The sequence below is a fragment of the Chiloscyllium plagiosum genome, unplaced genomic scaffold (genome assembly GCF_037043375.1).
Source record: "Chiloscyllium plagiosum isolate Xiang-an unplaced genomic scaffold, Cpla_swu_hap1 HiC_scaffold_37, whole genome shotgun sequence".
Taxonomy (NCBI): domain Eukaryota; kingdom Metazoa; phylum Chordata; class Chondrichthyes; order Orectolobiformes; family Hemiscylliidae; genus Chiloscyllium; species Chiloscyllium plagiosum.
This window is the reverse complement of record NW_028270175.1, coordinates 26,912,843-26,933,888: the sequence shown is the minus strand read 5'-3', so window position 1 is coordinate 26,933,888 and position 21,046 is coordinate 26,912,843. Positions and strand designations below refer to the sequence as shown.

At 42.4% G+C, this 21,046-nt stretch overlaps 1 long non-coding RNA gene across 1 annotated transcript; it reads right to left on the bottom strand.

The window, feature by feature from the left end:
* Positions 1–10,265: 10,265 nt before the first annotated feature.
* Positions 10,266–20,844, bottom strand: LOC148139785 (uncharacterized). Its single transcript, XR_015753470.1, has 2 exons — positions 20,594–20,844; positions 10,266–16,998 (listed from the first exon to the last, which is right to left on the bottom strand). It is a non-coding gene; the product is annotated as an uncharacterized LOC148139785 (long non-coding RNA).
* Positions 20,845–21,046: the final 202 nt, after the last annotated feature.

Below are 21,046 nucleotides of genomic sequence, written 5' to 3'. Positions count from 1 at the left end.
CACAAGTATTGGCCAGAAGGAGCCACAAGCAGATACAGGTTGCCATTGGATTTTAGCTGAAGATTCTGATTATTCTACATCATTCAGCAGGTTAGTTCAATCAGGGTGCTTAATGATAAATATTTATGACTGTTAGAATAATGAATAAGGAAGGAGAGCACCAGGTAAATTTTAAGTGAGAGAGAGATATCACTGCATCATACAACATCATGACCTGCAAAGGCCTGTGTGAAGTGGTTCGATATGGCAATTTAAAAGTGAAGCCCTTGAAAGTAAGGTTGAAGCTATATTATTGTACCATACTTGGCTTGAGAGGACCGATTATTCTGAGAGCCCAGTGTGAGAATGAGAACAAATATCTGCAGTTCCAACCATAGACAACAAACAAAAGCCACTTATCTCAGTTACAGCCAGTCTAAAGCTTGAACTAATAATCTTCATTCTAAAAGAGATTTGCAATGTGCCACACACTAAATCATTGACCACTGAATAGATTCTAAAGAAGTGCATCCGAAAATAGATTTAGAATATTTTCTTGTACAATATCATCTCCACTTAGGCGAGAATGTAAAATCAGTTTAGCAACTGCTGAGGAAGGGACGAGCCTGAATGCAAGACAGAAGAGTCAGAAAGCAAGGGAGCAATCAAGAAGCTGACAACTTCTACAGACTGGATTATCAACATGGTAGCAATGGGACAACCTGGACAGCAGAGATAATGCATTCGAGCAACAGATTTAAATAAGGTTCTGAAGAGATCTCAGTACCCCAGGCCAACCATCAAAGGATTCTTGCTACAACTTGTGAAAATGAAGATTTTCACTAACCTAATTGCAAAGGATGGTTATTGGCAAGTTAAACTGGGTGAAAGCATAAATTTTCCAATTACTTTCTAGACATCTTGGGAAATACAGACAATTGTGAATTGGACTGATTGGCATTTCCACAGTACCAAATGTAAATCAATTTCAACAGTTTGAGATTGTAATTTTCCCAGAGTAGAAGCTATAGGGGACGACCTGCTATTTTATAGATGCAGAGATACAATGGAAGAAGCTATTGTTGACTATAATCAAAATCTCATGTGACTGCTAGACAGAGATCACCAGATGTACTTGAAGCTGAACAAGAAAAAAAATGCAATTAAAGATGCATTATGGAAGAATTAACTGTACAATAATATAACTGTCGAGTCTTCCTAATCTTACTAATTCAGCAAGGCCAACTAGATGCATTTAGGTCCAGGCAACACCACAAATCAAACATTTCTAATCTCAAATCAACCAAGATTGCCAAGCCAATATCTTCAGGGTGGTAAGGACAATCCAGGGAACTATAGACCACTGAGCCTGACATCAGTGGTAGGCAAGTTGTTGGAGGGAGTCCTGAGGGACAGGATGTACATGTACTTGGAAAGGCAAGGACTGATTAGGGATAGTCAACATAGCTTTATGTGTGGGAAATCATGTCTCACAAACTTGATTGAGTTTTTTGAAGAAGTAACAAAGAGGATTGATGAGGGCAGAGTGGTAGATGTGATCTATATGGACTTCAGTAAGGCGTTCGACAAGGTTCCCCATGGGAGACTGGTTAGCAGGGTTAGATCTCATGGAATACAGGGAGAACTAGCCATTTGGATACAGAACTGGCTCAAAGGAAGAAGACAGAGGGTGGTGGTGGTAGGTTGTTTTTCAGACTGGAGGCCTGTGACCAGTGGAGTGCGACAAGGATCGGTGCTGGGTCCTCTACTTTTTGTCATTTATATAAATGATTTGGATGCGAGCATAAGAGGTACAGTTAGTAAGTTTGCAGATGACATCAAGATTGGAGGTGTAGTGGACAGTGAAGGTTACCTCAGATTACAACAGGATCTGGACCAGATGGGCCAATGGGCTGAGAAGTGGCAGATGGAATTTAATTCACAAAAAAATGCGAGGTGCTGCATTTTGGGAAAGCAAATCTTAGCAGGACTTTTACACTTAATGGTAAGGTCCTAGGGAGTGTTGCTGAACAAAGAGTCCTTGGAGTGCAGGTTCATTGCTCCTTGAAAGTGGAGTCGCAGGTAGGTAGGATAGTGAAGGCGGCTTTCTTTTATTGGTCAGAGTATTGAGTACAGGAGTTGGGAGGTCATGTTGCAGCTGTACAGGACATTGATTAGGCCACTGTTGGAATCTTGCATGTTCCTTCCTATCGGAAAGATGTTGTGAAATTTGAAAGGGTTCAGAAAAGATTTACAAGGATGTTGCCAGGGTTGGAGGATTTTAGCTATGGGGGAGGCTGAACAGGCTGGGGCTGTTTTCCCTGGAATGTCGGAGGTTGAGGGGTGACCTTATAGAGGTTTACAAAATTGTGAGGGGCATGGATAGGATAAATAGGCAAAGTCTTTTCCCCGGGGTCGGGGAGTCCAGAACTAGAGGGCATAGGTTTGGGTGAGAGGGGAAAGATATAAAAGGAACCTAAGGGGCATCGTTTTTCACACAGAGGGTGGTAGGTGTATGGAATGAGCTGCCAGAGAAGGTGGTGGAGGCTGGTACAATTGCAACATTTAAAAGGCGTTTGGATGGGTATATGAATAGGAAAGGGTTTAGAAGGATATGGGCCGGGTGCTGGCAGGTGGGACTAGATTGGGTTGGGATATCTGTTCGGCATGGATGGGTTGGACTGAAGGGTCTGTTTCCATGCTGTACATCTCTATGATCCTATGACTTGTTAACATTTTCATCAATATATCCTTGGAAGAGACAAATGAGTCTGATCACAAATTGCTTCAAAAAAGATTCCTCAGGGTACTTCATATTGTCTGAAAAGAATGTTGTTATGTCTGGATCTGACATACAAACAAAGGAAATACATACATTGCTTTCATGCTATCAAGAATGGCACTCTCTAAGAAGAAAGTAGAGGATGTTATCAGAGTATGAAACCTTTCAGACCCAATATAAAGCAGCAACTTCACATGCTCTGGAAATCAGTGGAGACACTAAATCTAACAGACAAATGACTTGATCAGTACAAGCAAATACCCAACTCTCAAAATGTTGAAAGAAGTAGTGATGAAAGGATGGCTTGAAAACGAGGATACTTCTGTGGTCACAAGCAAATTGGACATACAGAAATGAACTGTTGGCCAAGGTGGCATAATATGCAAAGGAAATAGAGTAATTACCTCGAGCAGTTAAGAGGAGACATGATAAGAACACCCATGCAATCCACCAAAGAATTGAGTTACATCTGAGGGAGGGAAGAAAAGCACTAGTCCAACATGAACAATGAAATCAAGGACCACATCAAGCAGTGCAGTGACAGTAATTAGTTCCAAGTTAAGCAGATTGGAGAGTTGCTGATGACACATGATATTCCAGACAGACCATGAGTGTAACTGGGAGAAGACCCTGTCACACTCGCAGGAACTGAATAACTTATTACTTGTGTTTTGACGACTGGGAGAAAGATCAGATTATTTCTGATAAGACTGAGAAATGGATTAATTTAGGATATCTAGTTGTCATGGTTGAGTCAGATCCAAGGGTCTGTGTGCTGAAAGCACAGTTTCGTCAATACTCAATTCTAGACATTGTGATGAGCGACAATGCCTTTAGTTCACAAATGAAGAATTCAGCCACTTGATAAAGAATTTGGAAATTGAACACCATCCATCATTTCTACACTACTTGAGTCAAATGGAAAGTCTGAGCCAGCCATGAAAATCAAAGCAACCATAAAGAAATTGAGGAAATCCAACACAGGTTTATACAAGGGAAATCTTGATTGGAAAAACACACCTACCTGAAGGCATAGAAAACAGTGTATATGAATATAAATATCACAATGTACCCAAGTTATGTATCCAATAGCAAAATTAGCTACTAAAGCCAGGAGTAATAACAGGCATGAGTGACCAATCAGGGTGAAATAACAGAAAGCCAAATTTAATTTTGACAGAATTAGCATTGACAGAGTTGAGACTTGGAGAGACTAGAGTGTGGTGCTGGAAAAGCACAGCAGGGTCAGGTAGCATCTGAGGATCAGGAGAGTCAACATTTCAGGCAAAAGCCCTTCATCAGGAATGAGGCTGTAAGCCAAGGGGGTGGTGAGATAAATGGGAGGGGGAATGGGCTGGGGGGAAGGTAGTGAGAGTGCGATAGGTAGATGAAAGTGAGGGTGAAGGTGATAGGTCAGAGGGGAGGCTGGAGCAGATAGGTGGGAAGGAAGATGGACAGGTCATAAGGGCGGTGCCGAGTTGGAAGGTTGGATCTGGCATAAGGTGGGGGAGGGGAAATGAGGAAACTGGTGAAATCCACACTGATGCCATGGGTTGGAGAGTCCCGAGGCGGAAGATGTGGCATTCTTCCTTCAGGCATTGGTTAGTTAGGGAGTGGCAATGGAGGAGGCCCAGCACCTGCATGTCCTTAGTGGAGTGGGAGGGGGTGTTGAAGTGTTTCTTTTGATCGAGGGCAGGTAACAGAGCGGCATGGGGTGGCCATGTGGATGGGGTGTGTTAGTGGCGGGCGAAGGGTGAGAATGTGTATAGGGTTTAAGCAGGTAGGGAAAGAGTTAAGTTTTGAATTTTGTGAAACAGGAGGTTCAGCTAAGCATGACTCAGATCAGATAAAACTTGCAATTAACAATAGGGTGCTGGAGGCAAGTGTAATGGGTTAACAAGGTCAAAAAACATTCATTATGCAGAGCCATTTAACAATATCGGAAGCATTCAGTATGTAAGGTCAGTTTAACAAGGTGAAAAGTATTCATTATGTGAAGCCAGTTAAGGTTAAGAACATTCATTGTATAACAGTAAAGGGCTTGATTTCTGCTATTGATACTCATTGACTGTAACGATCACCCAATTAATATGAATGTTGCCTTATCTGGATACTCCTCCCTTGGAAACCGCTGTTCCAGAGAAGTCTGGGGAATGTCTCTGTGCACACGGGCAATCATTCTCTCTTCCTTTAGGGCCCGGAATAAAGATGAAGGAGGTAAAGCCATACTGTGTCTCTGAGCGTTTTGCTTCAATTTAGGGGGGGGGGGAAACGGGATGACAAGGAGTCTTTGAACACTTCAACTCCACCTCCGCCTAGGACATGCAGGTCCTGGGCCTCCTCCATTGCCACTCCCTAACCACTCGATACCAGAGGAAGAATGCCTCACCTTCCACTTCGGGACCGTCCAAACCTATGGCATCAACGTAATATTCAAGGGTGTAGATTTGCTCGCTGAGCTGTAGGTTTGATATCCAGACGTTTCATTACCTGGCTAGGTAACATCATCAGTGGCGACCTCCAAGTGAAGCGAAGCTGTTGTCTCCTGCTTTCTATTTATATCTTTCTCCTGGATGGGGTTCCTGGGGTTTGTGGTGATGTCATTTCCTGTTCGTTTTCTGAGGGGTTGATAGATGGCATCTAGATCTATGTGTTTGTTTATAGCATTGCGGTTGGAGTGCCAAGCCTCTAGGAATTCTCTGGCATGTCTTTGCTTAGCCTGTCCCAGGATAGATGTGTTGTCCCAGTCGAAATGGTGTTTTTTTTAATCCGGGTGTAGGGCTACGAGGGAGAGAGGGTCATGTCTTTTTTTTTGAATACGTAATATTCAAAGTATGAGAGAAGATTTGTAGCTCAGGTTTTGGGTGAGGTTGTTGACTTGCACACTGAGCGAATTTGTTGGCAGATGTTTCATCACCATTCTAGATAACGTCAGTGTGTCTCCAGTGAGGCTTTGGTGTTCTGTCCCGCTTGCTATTTATGTGTCTGGGTCTGTTGCGGTTCATGCACGGGAATTCCTGGAAGCCTGGCATTCAAACGGAACTCCATTAACAAATATGTATAGTTGGACACCTTATACCAAACACTAAGGTACAGAACCAGCAACAAAACCAGAAACCATCAACTCCAATGGACCCAAACACATAAATAGCAAGCGGAACAGAACATCAATGCTTCACTGGAGGTGCGCTCATGATGTTACCTAGCATGATGATGAAGCATCTACAAACACACTTAGCAGCTCAACGAGTAAGTCATCAACCTGGGACAGTAGTATACTGTGAAAAAAAACTGTCTCTTGTATTTTCTGGGGAATCTGAAACAGAGGAGATTATGGCTCTGAGCAGGTAACGGACCATAAGGAGGCTGGTTTAAAAAGAAAGGCAATGTTTTTATTTAGTTGGGAAAGCGTTGTGCTCCTTTCAAGACCAGATTATGTCAGATGGATTTGAAAAGGTGTTTTCATGGCTCTTAATTAGATTGGAGAATCTTATACAATATGATTGATGGATCATAAAAAAGAGGAAGAAACAAAGATACATGAATAAATTCCTAATGAAAGAAAATTCAACCACCCTGGATAATTATTCTGAAGGTATTTTACAATTTAATTCAAAATAGACTTTACATATATATTCCAGAGGCTGTCCATTGACAGCATTTATCCAAGTTTGTCCTTCTTCCCCAATGATCTCTCAAATTTCTAAAAAAGGTGAGAAAAGGAGTTTATATATAACCTTTTAGGATCTCAGGATGCCCAAAATATTTTATAGACTTTAGAGTGGTACAATCTGTATTACATGATGTCCAGCAACCTCTGTGGTCTAGCACACAAAGTGGAGTTTTCTGAAGTTGCATTTTACAGAGCAGCAAGGAGGTATTCCACCCATTTAAATATGGTAAATCACATAGAGCTCATTATATGAGAGGGTGAGAGTACAGAACAAAATGGTATAAAACTCCTGTGCTGACTTTGACACAAGACTTCCCATGGTCCCATGAATTTTCTGATCTGCAAAGACTCAGTCCTGAAGATGCTGGATTAGGGAGGTACAACCTGTACTTTGAAAACGTAGTCACTCTTTTTATGTAAAAATTGTGTTTTAATAGCCCAGCATGAGGTTATTTGAACTTCTGATGACCTCTCCTTTGGTTCACGTAAGGCATGCCTGTTATTACAGTAAATGCTTAAGCATGTGTTTGAGGTTGATTGATTGGGTAGATATAAAAGGGGAACAAGTGGGAGTGGGCTATGAAAGAAGGTGTAAGATTTGGTTAATAAAATGTATCTATAACGAAAGTTGTCTTGGATTCCATATCACTGACTGGCTTATGTCTAGATCGACAATGCACACACAATTACAATTAACTCAAAACTTGACATTAAACATTCCAACCATGACTGAAAAGAACACCGAAGTTGCTGCATGTCTCATAAAATATGATATCCAGCAAGAACATATTTTTTGTGATTCTAACTAGTTTGACTTGCAATATAGAAAACAATGTTAGTGAGTTCTATCAATGTTTGGAGACTTTACCTTCACAATGCAGTTGCTTCAGCAAGTAATAATCATGTAGTTCATCTGAAAATAAGTACATGGTACTTCATTGATTAATGTTTAAGTAGTGTGCTGCCTTTTTTTAATGTAATAAATGAAAGAGTTATGTATATGTAGTGCCCTTGTGAGCTCAAATTTTCCGAAGTTCTATACAGCAAATGAGGAAGTAAAGCCAATTGGTGCACAGCAAGGTTAAACAATAACATTACACAGCAATGATATAATGACTACAGAACTTTTGCAAGTTGAAGGATAAATATTGATCAAGGTGAGGGATATTCTGAGTAACTTTCAAAATAGTAACAAGGGATCTCTTATTTTCAATTGTTTCTTTTGCAAAAATATATTTAGAAACATAGTTCATTCATAAACTTGTAAAAGCAGTTTCTTTTACTGTGGCGGTACAATGAGGTACATAATGTTTGCAGCGGAGCAAAGGCAAGTTTGTGTACTACAAGATATATATTTCTGACACTCCAATCTTGATTTATAAATCAAGACAGACTGCGAACACATACTCTCACTAGCACAAATTTTGCAATCTAGCATGCATGTGAGGACATCAAAATCATTAGCACATGAAAAGTGGAATGGGTCAGTTATAGCCTGGTAGAACCTGTTTATCCCAAATTACATAACGTGCAAAACAGATCAGTTTCTTTCAGTGCAGTAATGTGGCACTACGGAGTGCTTCACAACACTTAATTACAGGTTGTTTATACAATATTCACTTCTTATTAGACATGCTAAGAGATTTTACATGATTAAATTTGTGTTGCTCGGTAAACTTTGAGGGAGGGCCCTTCCCCATTAAGCCTCTGAGGTTGTTGCTCCAAGGTTTAATTTGTTTCTCAGCGCATAATACTGTATTTTGAAATGTGCCCACCTTGAACACACACACACACACACACACTCATCAACACTTCTTTGCATTGGAAAATCCGCACTATCAGGCAGACCAAAGAGTGCGTTTAACCAAGTTGATGCTCCTCCAACAGCAGTTGATGTTTACCTTTGTACGTCCTGGAAACAGCTCACAGAATACTATCTTGCATTAGGGAACTGCTCCAGATGAACCTTGACAAAAGATTCTCCAACTCTTTTGAAAATGTGTTGCACAGGCACAGGCCAGAATTAGGTGGCAACAGTTTCCTTTTACCTCCGTGCAGATTCTTTTGCATCTAATTCACAGCATAGTCGCTGCTTAGATTTGAATGTGACATTAAATCAATGTTTCCAACAGTGCAGTACTGGAATGCAAAACTAAACATTGTGTTTCAGAGTCAGGAATGGGTTTTGAATATAACAATGCAACTTGGGTTCTAAACCATGAATAACACTATGTTCTTTCACTTCATTCATTTTGGCAACAATGATTAATTCAAGATATTTCAATTTCCTCAAATTCTGAATTGAAAAAATAAGGTTTTATGTTGATTACTTAGGAAGTGTATAAGAAAACTACATCATCAAAAATTTAGCATGTGACTGCACAGTACTGAAATAGCAGACATTGTATTTGAGTGCAAACAAGGGCTGGAATATTGTGCTAAGCAGTGAGGAGCCAGTCTATAGATTTTATCTAATATTTCTGGTTTACATTAAAATGAAGTGTCTCAGCATATTGTTTAGGCAAAAATAAACCAAAAGGTAAGCTAGGGAGAGGCTGAACAGGCTGGGGCTGTTTTCCCTGAAGCGTCTGAGGCAGAGAGGTGACCTTATAGAGGTTTACAAAATTATGAGGGGCATGGATAGGATAAATAGACAAAGTCGTTTCCCTGGGGTCGGGGAGTGCAGAACTAGAGGGCATAGGTTTAGGGTGAGAGGGGAAAGATATAAAAGAGACCTAAGGGGCAACGTTTTCACGCAGAGGGTGGTATGTGTATGGAATGAGCTGCCAGAGGATGTGGTGGAGGCTGGTACAATTGCAACATTTAAAAGGCGTTTGGATGGGTATATGAATAGGAAAGGGTTTGGAGGGATATGGGCCAGGTGCTGGCAGGTGGGACTAGATTGGGTTGGGATATTTGGTCGGCATGGACAGGTTGGACTGAAGGGTCTGTTTCCATGCTGTACATCTCTTTGACTCTATGGAATTGAAACCACTACGTTTTTTGCATTATTTGCTAAATCTTATCTGTGCCCTGTTGTTTAATAAATTGAATTTTATACAAATCTGAAATAACTCAAATTGTTCTAAAGTGATGCGTCAGATCATCTATAGCCTTTGTTACCGATAGGCTTGATTATTTCTATAACCTTCTGGCCAGTTTCCTGTCTTCCACCTTCCAAAAACAAATAGATCCAAAATTCTGCTGTCGATATGTTAACTTTCACCAAGTCTCTGGTGTGTTTGCTGTGCTTGCTGATGTACATTAGTTCCCAGTCTTCCAAAACCTCAATTTTAAATTTCTTGTTGTACTCAAATCCCTTTGTCCTATTGTTACATTACTCAAAAGATTGAGGAACTATGTTTTAAAGTATCCAAATGCCTATCACTCACTACTGCACTACAGTTTGTGGACAGAACTAAAAATGTAGACACAACCTATGGTGATGTCTAGAAAAATATGACAGCCTCAATTTCTCTGTTTAAAACTGTGATTATTTCAATTTTCTGGGAACTACGAGTCATAAACTCCACCTAGCCTTGCTTCTAACTATTTAATCCCATTCAACACTATTACCATCTACAATTATTCTGTTTCTCTACTTTTGATTCACATCCACCCTATCCTGTTCTCTTGCCCACCTTTTGCAGCCACCATGTCTTCATTTGTTTAGGCTCTAAGCTCCTATAATTCTTCCTTTGGCCTTTCTGCCTCACTGCTCCTTCAACAGACTCCTAAAACCTTACCTCTTTGAAAAAGTTTATTTTTGTTTGATTATGCTCACTTTTCATTATGTTAAAAAAATTTGACTACAAATCATTCTCATGGAAATACTTATTACAGTATAGTTTATTAAATGACTAAACAATGCAATAGTGAGGACACTCTTTGAATGTTTACTTTGCAAAAGCATCAATTTCTACATGTTGACTTTTTTTAACTTTGACTGAGATCATGTGCAGTACAGATAAGACCAGGCATTAGATTGTAATGTCAAATTATTTAAACATTGTTGGAAGCATTTCCATCAGATGAATTTGCATGAATGAAAATACAAATTAAGTAACTGCAATTCATTTTAATTGCAACTTTTTTTTAACAAAGAAATTGCATTCGTTCTTCTAGAATTGTGTAGCAAATACCTTCCAACCCTGGCAAGATTCTTGTAAATCTTTTCTGAACCCTTCCAAGTTTCATGTAAGGAATAAGGAGTCAAATATTGGACAATCTAGCACTCCCCTCCCAGCTTTTGTCTTTTTACTGAATATGGGCTGATTTTCTCCTGGAATGATAGATAGAGAGACAGGTTTTAAAGGAAGTGAAAGTGGACAGCACAGCTGTTAGTGTTGGTACAGGTGGGGATTCGTTGCAAGCGAGTATGCAGCACCGAGGGCATGCAGAGTTAGTGGTGTCAAGGGTTCAGATGCGAAAGTGAGAGAAGATGTGGCAGGCAATCGTGAGAGCGGTACGGCATGTTTGTAAGAAGAGAGCATTAGTCTGTTAGAAGGTCAAATGGAGAATTTATAATTGGAAACACAAAAATGGTAGAGATTTTGACCAAATATTTTGTAACTGTCTTTACAGAATACACCGAAAACATCCCAAGAAAAGCAGAAATTTGAGGCAAGAGTGAGGGAAGAATTTAAAGCAACCATGATTGCCAGAAAAACTAATGGAACTAAAGGCTGTCATGTCTCTTGGATTCACTGACTTGCATCCGAGGATGCTAAAGAAAGTGGCAGCAAAGATAGTTGGTGTGTTGGTTCATATTTTCTAAATATGAACCAACACGTGCAGCCAGAAGTCGTGGTGCACATTGGCACCAACGACATAGGTAGGAAGAGGGGTGGCGAGGTCATTCAGGAGCTCGGAGTTAAGCTGGAAGCTAAAAGCTAGGACGGACAGAGTCGTCATCTCTGGGTTGTTGCCGGTGCCACGTGACAGTGAGGCAAGGAATAGGGAGAGAGTGAAGTTGAACACGTGGCTGCAAGGATGGTGGAGGAGGGAGGGCTTCAGGTATTTGGACAATTGGACTGCATTCTGGGGAAGGTGGGACCTGTACAAGCAGGACGGGTTGCACCTGAACCAGAAGGGCACCAATATCCTGGGAGGTAGGTTTGCTAGCACATTTCGGGGGGGTTTAAACTAATTTGGCAGGGGGATGGGATCCGGACTTGTAATCCAGCAAGTAGGTTAGCTGTTTTTCAGGATGTCCAAGAATGTAGGGAGGCTGTGGAGAAGGTAGCACTGACAGGGAATACTTGCGGACATAGAGATGGGTTCAAGTGTGTATACTTTAACGCAAGGAGTATCAGAAATAAGGTGGGTGAACTTAAGGCGTTGATCGGTACTTGGGACTACGATGTTGTGGCCATTACGGAAACGTGGATAGAAGAGGGACAGGAATGGTTGTTGGAGGTTCCTGGTTACAGATGTTTCAGTAAGATTAGGGAGGGTGGTAAAAAAGGAGGGGGTGTGGCGTTGCTAATTAGAAATGGTATAATGGCTGCAGAAAGGCAGTTCGAGGGGGATCTGCCTTTGGAGGTAGTATGGACTGAAGTCAGAAATAGGAAAGGAGCAGTCACCTTGTTGGGTGTTTGCTATAGTCCCCCCAATAGCAGCAGATATGTGGAGAAACAGAATGGGAAACAGATTTTGGAAAGGTGCAAAACCACAGGGTAGTAGCCATGGGCGATTTCAACTTCCCAAATATTGATTGGAAGCTCTTTAGATCAAGTAGATTGGACAGGCAGTGTTTGTGCAGTGTGTCCAGGAAGCTTTTCTAACTCAGTATGTAGATTGTCTGACCAGAGGGGAGGCCATATTGGATTTGGTACTCGGTAACGAACCGGGACAAGTGATGGGCTTGTTAGTGGGTGAGCATTTTGGTGATGGTGACTACAATTCTGTGACTTTCACCTCGGTTATGGAGAGAGATAGGCGCATGCAACAGGGTAGGTTTTACAATTGGGGGAGGGTAAATACGATGCTGCAAGACAGGATCTGAGGAGCATAAGTTGGGAGCATAGGCTGTCAGGGAAGGATGTCATTGAAATGTGGAACTTTTTCAAGGAATAGATACATATCAAGAAACGTGTCCTTGATATGTATGTACCTGTCAGGCAGGAAAGAGATGGTTGTGTGAGGGAACTTTGGTTGACGAGGGAGGTTGAATGTCTAGTGAAGAGGAAGAAGGAAACTTACATAAGGTTGAGGAAACAAGGTTCAGACAGAGCGTTGGAGGGATACAGGATAGTCAGGAGGGAGCTGAAGAAAGGGATTAGGAGAGCCAAGAGAGGGCATGAAAAATCTTTGGCAGATAGGATCAAGGATAACCCCAAGGCCTTTTATGCGTATGTGAGAAACATGAGAATGACGAGAACGAGGGTAGGTCCGATCAAGGACAGTAGTGGGAGACTGTGTATTGAGTCGGAAGAGATAGGAGGTCTTGAATGAGTACTTTTCTTCAGTTTTTACAAATGAGAGGGACCATATTGTTGAAGAGGAGAGTATGAAACAGACTGGTAAGCTAGAGGAGATACTTGTTAGGAAGGAAGATGTGTTGGGCATTTTGAAAAACGTGAGGATAGACAAGTCCCCCGGGCCTGACGGGATATATCCTAGGATTATGTGGGAAGCAAGAGAGGAAATTGCAGAGCCGTTGGCAATGATCTTTTCGTCTTCACTGTCAACGGGGGTGGTACCAGGGGACTGGAGAATGGCGAATGTTGTGCCCCTGTTCAAAAAAGGGAATAGGGATAACCCCGGGAATTACAGGCCAGTTAGTCTTACTTCGGTGGTAGGCAAAGTAATGGAAAGGGTACTGAGGGATAGGATTTATGAGTATCTGGAAAGACACTGCTTGATTAGGGACAGCCAGCACGGATTTGTGAGGGGTAGGTCTTGCCTTACAAGTCTTATTGAATTCTTTGAGGAGGTGACCAAGCATGTGGATGAGGGTAGAGCAGTGGATGTCGTGTACATGGATTTTAGTAAGGCATTTGATAAGGTTCCCCATGGTAGGCTTATGCGGAAAGTCAGGAGGCATGGGATAGTGGGAAATTTGGCCAGTTGGATAGAGAACTGGCTAACCGATCAAAGTCAGAGAGTGGTGGTAGATGGTAAATATTCAGCCTGGAGCCAAGTTACAAGTGGAGTTCCGCAGGGATCAGTTCTGGGTCCTCTGCTGTTTGTAATTTTTATTAATGACTTGGAAGAGGGAGTCGAAGGGTGGGTCAGTAAATTTGCAGACGATACGAAGTTTGGTGGAGTTGTGGATAGTGAGGAGGACTGTTGTCGGCTGCAAAGGGACTTAGATGGATGCAGAGCTGGGCTGAGGAATGGCAAATGGAGTTCAACCCTGTCAAGTGTGAGGTTGTCTACTTTGGAAGGACAAATAAGAATGCGGAATACAGGGTTAACAGTAGGGTTCTTAGTAGGTGGAGGAGCAGAGGGATCTTGGGGTCTATGTTCATAGATCTTTGAAAGTTGCCACTCAGGTGGATAGAGCTTGTAAGAAGGCCTATGGTGTATTAGCGTTCATTAGCAGAGGGATTGAATTCAAGAGTCGTGAGGTGATGTTGCAGCTGTACAGGAGCTTGGTAAGGCCACATTTGGAGTAATGTGTGCAGTTCTGGTCGCCTCACTTTAGGAAAGATGTAGAAGTTTTGGAGAGGGTGCAGAGGAGATTCACCAGGATGTTGCCTGGAATGGAGAATAGGTCGTACGAGGATAGGTTGAGAGTGCTAGGCCTTTTCTCATTGGAACGGTGAAGGATAAGGGGTGACTTGATAGAGGTTTTTTAGATGATCAGGGGAATAGATAGAGTAGACAGTCAGAGACTTTTTCCCCGGGTACAACAGAGTGTTACAAGGGGACATAAATTTAAGGTGAAGGGTGGAAGGTATAGGGGGGATGTCAGGGGTAGGTTCTTTACCCAGAGAGTGGTGGGAGCATGGAATGCGCTGCCTGTGGGAGTGGCAGAGTCAGAATCATTGGTGACCTTTAAGCGGCAATTGGATAGGTACATGGATAGATGCTTAAGCTCGGATAAATGTTCGGCACAACATCGTGGGCCGAAGGGCCTGTTCTGTGCTGTATTGTTCTATGTTCTAAATCTCCATAGTTTTTATTCATTAACTGGATGAAGGCACTGCAGGCCAAGATAGAATTTATTGCCCATCCCATATTGCCCAGAGAGCAGTTAAGAGTCAACCACATTGATGTGGGTCTGGAATCACATCTGGACTGGGCCAGATGAGGATGCCTGATTCCTTCCCTAAAGGACATTAGTGAACCAGATGGGTTTTCCCCAACAATTGGCAATGGATTCACGGACATCATTAGAATTTTACTTCCAGATTTTACTGAGTTCAAATTACACCATCTGCTGTGGAGGGATTCAAACCTAGAGCATTATCTGGGTCTTTGGATTGACAGTCTAGCGATAATACTACTAGGCCATCAAGTCTAATGACCTAACTGACCCCAAACATGGGGTATTTGAATTCCAAAAGGCACTTGATTATGTCCCACATAAAGGTTACTTCACAAGATAAGAGCTCATTAAAGTTATGTTATAAGGCCATAAGAGTCCACGAGCACAGAAACAGACCCTTTGGTCCAATCAGTCCATGCCAACCATAATCCCAAACTAAACTGGTCCCACCTGCCTGCATTTGGCTCATATTCCTCCAAACGTTTCTTACTCATGTACTTATCTAAATATCTTTTACATGTTGTAACTGTACCTGGTTCATTCCACACACACAAAAAAATTGCCCCTCATGCTTTCTTTAAATCTTTCTCTTCTCACTTTAAAATATGCCCCTTTGTCTTGAAATCGCCCACATTATAGCTGATTGGCATGGATAAGTTGGACCGAAGAGTCTGTTTCCGTGTGGTGTGACTTTTTTTTTGTTGAGGTGGTTGTGAACATCGGCCCCTTAGAAAATGAATCTGGGAAGATTGTTTTGGGAAACAAGGAAGTGGCAGAGGAGTTAAACAAATATGTTACATCAGTCTGTATGGTGGAAGACACTTCAAACATCCCAATAATACTAAAGCATATGGGGGTAGGTAGAATTAAGTATTATCACCAGTGAAGTAATGTTAGACAAACTAGTTGGGTTCAAGGCAGATAGATCCCCTATCCCTGATGGCTTGTGTCCTAGGATCCTAAAAAAAGGTAGCAACAGATATAGTGGATGCATTGCTTGAAATTTTCCAAGCATTCTTGGAATCTGGAGAATTAACAGAGCTTTGCAAAACTGCTAATGTGACACCCCTATTCAAAATTGGAGGGAGGCAAACATTGGGTGACTACTGTTGGAAAAGTATTGAAATCAATTATTCAGGAAGTAATAGAAGAACACTTGGAAAATCATAATTTAATCAAGTAGAGTCATCATAGCTTCTTGAAAGGGAAATTATGTCTGACTAATTTGTTAAGAGTTTTCAAGGTAGTCTCCACCAGAATGGATAGAGGATCTTCTTCTAGAAATTGCCTATCATTTACTTGAACCTGTTCAAAATCTGGAACATGGTTGGCTGATGGAGGGGAGGGCTTGTGACGCAAGGCTTCCTGAAGTTGGGGGCTCCTAGATGGCGAAGAATCAGGTTGGATGATATGGCCCCATTGGCCAAGAGGGCATCGGTCAACATCAGTCTACGACCTGAGCCATCCAGAGCCTGACGGATGAAGTGCTCAGCACTGATGCCTTATGTGAGATGAAGGTGACTCGTGGTGGGTTTCCAGATGAAATGACCCCTCCCTGTTTGGAACTTGACACCGATCCATCACAATGGACCTTCCCCCAGGACATGGCACCCACAATCTGAGCCGTGTTGGGGAAATGCTCCTTGTGCCCTTTCAAACAGCATTTTCTGAATGGGCTGCTGCTGCACTCTCTCCACTTCACCATCTTTGTCCACTATTCGGAGATGCCTTGGTGTGATGTTTTGAATTCCAGTGGTGAGGATCCCCAGTACAAACGTCATCCCCTTTCTCTTTGGGGATCTGGGTGGAGAGTGCTGCATGCACAAATACTTTTTGTGACCCGGAGGAGACGATGTTTCACGTCTATGTAGAATGTTTCCATTTGCAGCGCCTTTTTAGTTTTCTTGAAGGGGCTGCTCCTTCGTCTATATTGAACCCCGTGCTCTCCCTGTTTCAGGAGTGTTTGATAGGGCTGCACCCTCAATTTTGGTTGCATTTCAGTCCCACACACCTGATCATTGGCACCCAGGGCAGGGAGGGGTGCAGTTTCATTTGTCTGCTCCTTGGCCTGGCCAAGGTGGCCTTCTGTAGGTCCAGGCAGTGGGCAGTAAAGAAGCTCATAGTTCATAATTGTCTGCCCTTCTTTTGCAGTTACGTCTTTGCTTGGATGTGTCTGGAGATGGAGCATGCACTGCTCACTGGCATAGTGGAAACCTTTAGAGACAGGGGCCAAGGTGTGTCATCACCCTGGACAGTGTTATTTTAAAAATCACACACACCAGGTTATGGTCCAACAGGTTTCTTTGGAAGCCCTAGCTTTCGGAGTGCTGCTCCTTCATCGGGTAGCTGTAGAACAGGACCATAAGACACAGAATGTATAGCATCAATTCTTTGATTTATTAAATTTATGTTTCATTCTATAAGTTTCTGTTTGACTGTTAGTTTGTATTTGATTTTGACACAATGCCCCAGTAGAGGCTGTTCCGTTATTATTATTTTTGACTTTGTTTTCATGAAAGATCCAAGAGAGCTTCAATCTGTGTTGAATCCTGTGCTGTCTCTATTCTGTTCCAGGAAAGTTAGATGTGGTTAGTGTTGAGGGAACTCTTCATTCAAGTTTACTTTTAGTTCAAAAAGTGCAGGGCGGTTTGCTCTGTATTTAACCCTGTACTGTTCCTTTCCCAAGAGTGTTTGATGTGAATGGCGTTGTGATTAGCACTGTCACCTCACAGCACCAGAGCTCTGGATTCAATCCCAGCCTCAGGTGTCTGTCTGTGTGAAGATTGTGCATTCTTCCTATGTCTGTATGAGTTTCCTCCCACTGTCCAAAGACATGCAGGTGAGTTGGACTGACCATGCAAATTGCCCATAGTGTCCAAGGTGGTGGCTTGGTGGATTAGCCCTGGTAAATGCAGGGATAGGCTGCTCTTCAAAGGATTGGTGTGGACTCGATGGGCTGAATGGCCTGCTTCCACATTGTAGAGATTCTATGATTCTGTTTTCCTAATTCCTTTCAATTTAAAAGCTTCGTGAACATATGATGAAAATGCATTAGCCGTGAACCCCATCAGTCTCTGGAAGGTGTGTTTAGGGTTAGCTTTTGTATGTGAAATTGTACCAATTATTTTGAAAACTAACTATAGTTTTGGTCTCTTTATTTGCATTGGAGGCAATTCAGAGAATTCTCAATATATTTAGTCTTGGGATGAGGGAGTTACTTTAAGGAGAGTTTGAGCAGCTTGGACATCTACTCACTGAAGTTTAGAAGGATGTGAGGTGGTCCTATTGAAACATATGGGATTCTGAGGGAAAGACGACAGAACAGATCCTGGGAGGATATTTCCCTTCTTGGGTGTAATATACAATGAGGAGTCTGTTTTTAAAAACAACAGGATTCCCATTTAAGATGGAGAGGAGGAATTTCTTCTCGCAGAGGGTCAATACATTTTGGAAATCTATTCCTCGATAGGCCGGATCATTGAATATAGTTGAAGAATGTAGTGCTAGAAAAGCACAGCCGGTCAGGCAGCATCTGAGAAGGAGAGTCGACATTTCGGGCATAAACCCTTCATCGGGAATTTTTTGTGAAGGGCAGGTTGTGCCTTACAAACCTTTTGAGTTCTTTGAGGTGACCAAACAGGCAGATGAGGGCAAAGCCGTTGATGTGGTATATATGGATTTCTGTAAGGTGTTTGATAAGGTTCTCCATGGTAGGCTACTGCACGGAATACAGAGGGATTGAGGTTGATTTAGCAGTTTGAATCAGAAATTGGCTAGCTGAAAGACAGAGGGTGGTGGTTGATGGAAAATTTTCATCCTAGAGCTCAGTTACTAGTGGTGTACCGCAGGATCTGATTTGTGTATGCTACTGTTTGTCATCTTTATAAACGATCTGGATGAGGGCGTAGAAGAATGGGTTAGTAAATTTGCGGACGACACTAAGGCTGATACGGATATGGTTAGTGCGGAAGGATGTTGTAGGTTACAGAGGGAAATAGCCAAGCTGCAGAGCGGGGCTGAGAGGTGACAAGTGGAATTTAATGCAGAAAAGTGTGAGGTGATTCACTTATGGAAGGAGTAACAGGAATGCCGAGTACTGGGTGAATGGTAAGAATTTTGGTAGTGTAAATGAGCAGAGATCTGTTCCATGTACATAGATCCCTGAAAGTTGCCACTCAGGTTGATAGGGTTGTTAAGAAGGCATATGGTGTATTAGCTTTTATTAGTAGAGGGATCAAGTTTCGGAACCATGAGGTCATACTGCAGCTGTACAACTCTGGTGCGGCTCCACTTGGGAGTATTGTGTGCGCAGTATATGTGGAAGTTTTGGACAGGGTTCAGAGGAGATTTACTCGGATGTTGCCTGGTATGGAGGCAAAGAAAGGGTGAGGGACATGAGGCTGTTTTTGTTAGAGAGAACGTGGAGAGGTGACTTAATTGAGACATATAAAATAATGAGAGAGTTAGATAGGGTGGACAGTGAGAGCCTTTTTCCTCAGATGGTGATGGCTAGCACAAGGGGACATAACTTCAAATTGAGGGGTGATAGGTAGATATAGGATAGATGTCAGATGTAGTTTCTTTACTTAGAGTAGTAGGGGCATGGAACAAAATACCTGCAATAGTTGTAGACTTGCCAACTTTACGGGCATTTAAATGGTCATTGGATAGGCATATGGACAAGACAAGAATGGAATAATGTAGGTTCGATGGGCTTCAGATTGGTTTCAAAGGGCAGTGCAACATTGAGGGCCAAAGGGCCTGTCCTGTGCTGTTCTATGTTATATGTACATTGACTCTCCTGCTCCTCAGATGCTGCCTGACTGGCTGTGCTTTACAGCACCACACTCATTGACTTTTGACCTCCAGCATCTGTACTCCTCACTTTCTCCTTGTGGATCATTGAATATATTTAAGTTTAACTAGGCAGCTTTTTGATTGACAAAGGAATCAAGGTTCTTCTTCATCTTTAATGGGATGTGGGTGTTTCTTGCTCATTCTTAATTGTCCTTGAACTGAATGGCTTAACCTCAAGTTATTTCAGTGGGCAGCTGAGAGTCAACGATATTACTGAGAGTCTGGACTCACATGCCATATGTAAAGCAGACCACAGAATGATGGCAGATTCCAGAGAACTGGTGAATCAGATAGATTTTTTCTTACAACTGCCGATAGTTTCATGGTCACCATTATTGAGGCTAGCTTTCAATTTCAGATTTTATTAGCTTGCTTCACATTCAACCCATGATCCCACAGGATTAGCCTGGGCATTACCACTGTGCAATCATCTACTCTGTTATGGGGGACAAGCAGGAAGCAGAATTAAGAAGATCTGCTTCAACTTCAGCTGTGCTGGCAATACAAATTCATAACTGTATTCCGGTAATGTTTCGCACTACCTAAACAAATCATGACCTGCTGAGATGTTGGTACTGACCATTAAAACTTTTACAATCTAAAGATGGACAAAGTTTAAAACAAATCCCACAACACCAGGTTATAGTTCAACAGGTTTATTTGAAAGTACAAGCTTGGTGTTGTGAGATTTTTAATTTTGTCCACCCAAGTCCAACACCAGCACCTCTGCATCAATCTAAAGATGGATCTTGAAGTTTGCACATGATAGGGTTATTTCATCTGGCAGCTTTTCCTCTGTTGGATTGTCCTTGGGAAGAAATATTGTTGATACAGTATCTTGAAAACAAATAGCACTTGGTGTTTTGTCACTGCCACATTAGAAATCTCAATCTTTCTGAACAGCTGAGCAGACTCGATGGCCTATTTCTTGCTCTCACTTCTACCTACCCAATCTCTCGTCAACTTTTTATTGTAAGACCTAAAAAGGCAGCTTTTGTCCTTAAAGTGTGGTATGCATGGCGGGGCTGAGGGCTGGCTGACTCAGTCGGGGACAGGAAAAGCTGGTTACAGGGAATTTAGTTACCTTCTTAGACAATGTTGATATATAACCTCAACACGCTGACCGAGAGCTCGGGGCCCGTTACTTTATTCCCAGCAATTCCGGCTATCGACCAAGCATTCTCAGGACTGTTTCTCTCCAGTGGTGAAGGAGCTCATACCCGAGACGCCCCACCATCAACATACTCTCGAACAAATACTTCGCTTGCACACCTTGAGAATCGTTATTTTACACGTCGGGATGAACTCAAAGAAAATCACTACCTAATAACCAGTCGACCTTCCATGCTCCCAAAGCACAGCATGACTTCGGCAGGCGAGATAACAGCCAGACGACGGAGGGGAGAGGGCTTCAATTGACGAGCACGAACGCGCGCTGGAAAGGGGGGGGGGTGGGGGAAATAGACGAATGATGGTCTGTGAGCGCGTGAGCCCTGAGGCGAAGAGTGAGCGCGCACAACGGCGGGCGACACGCGAC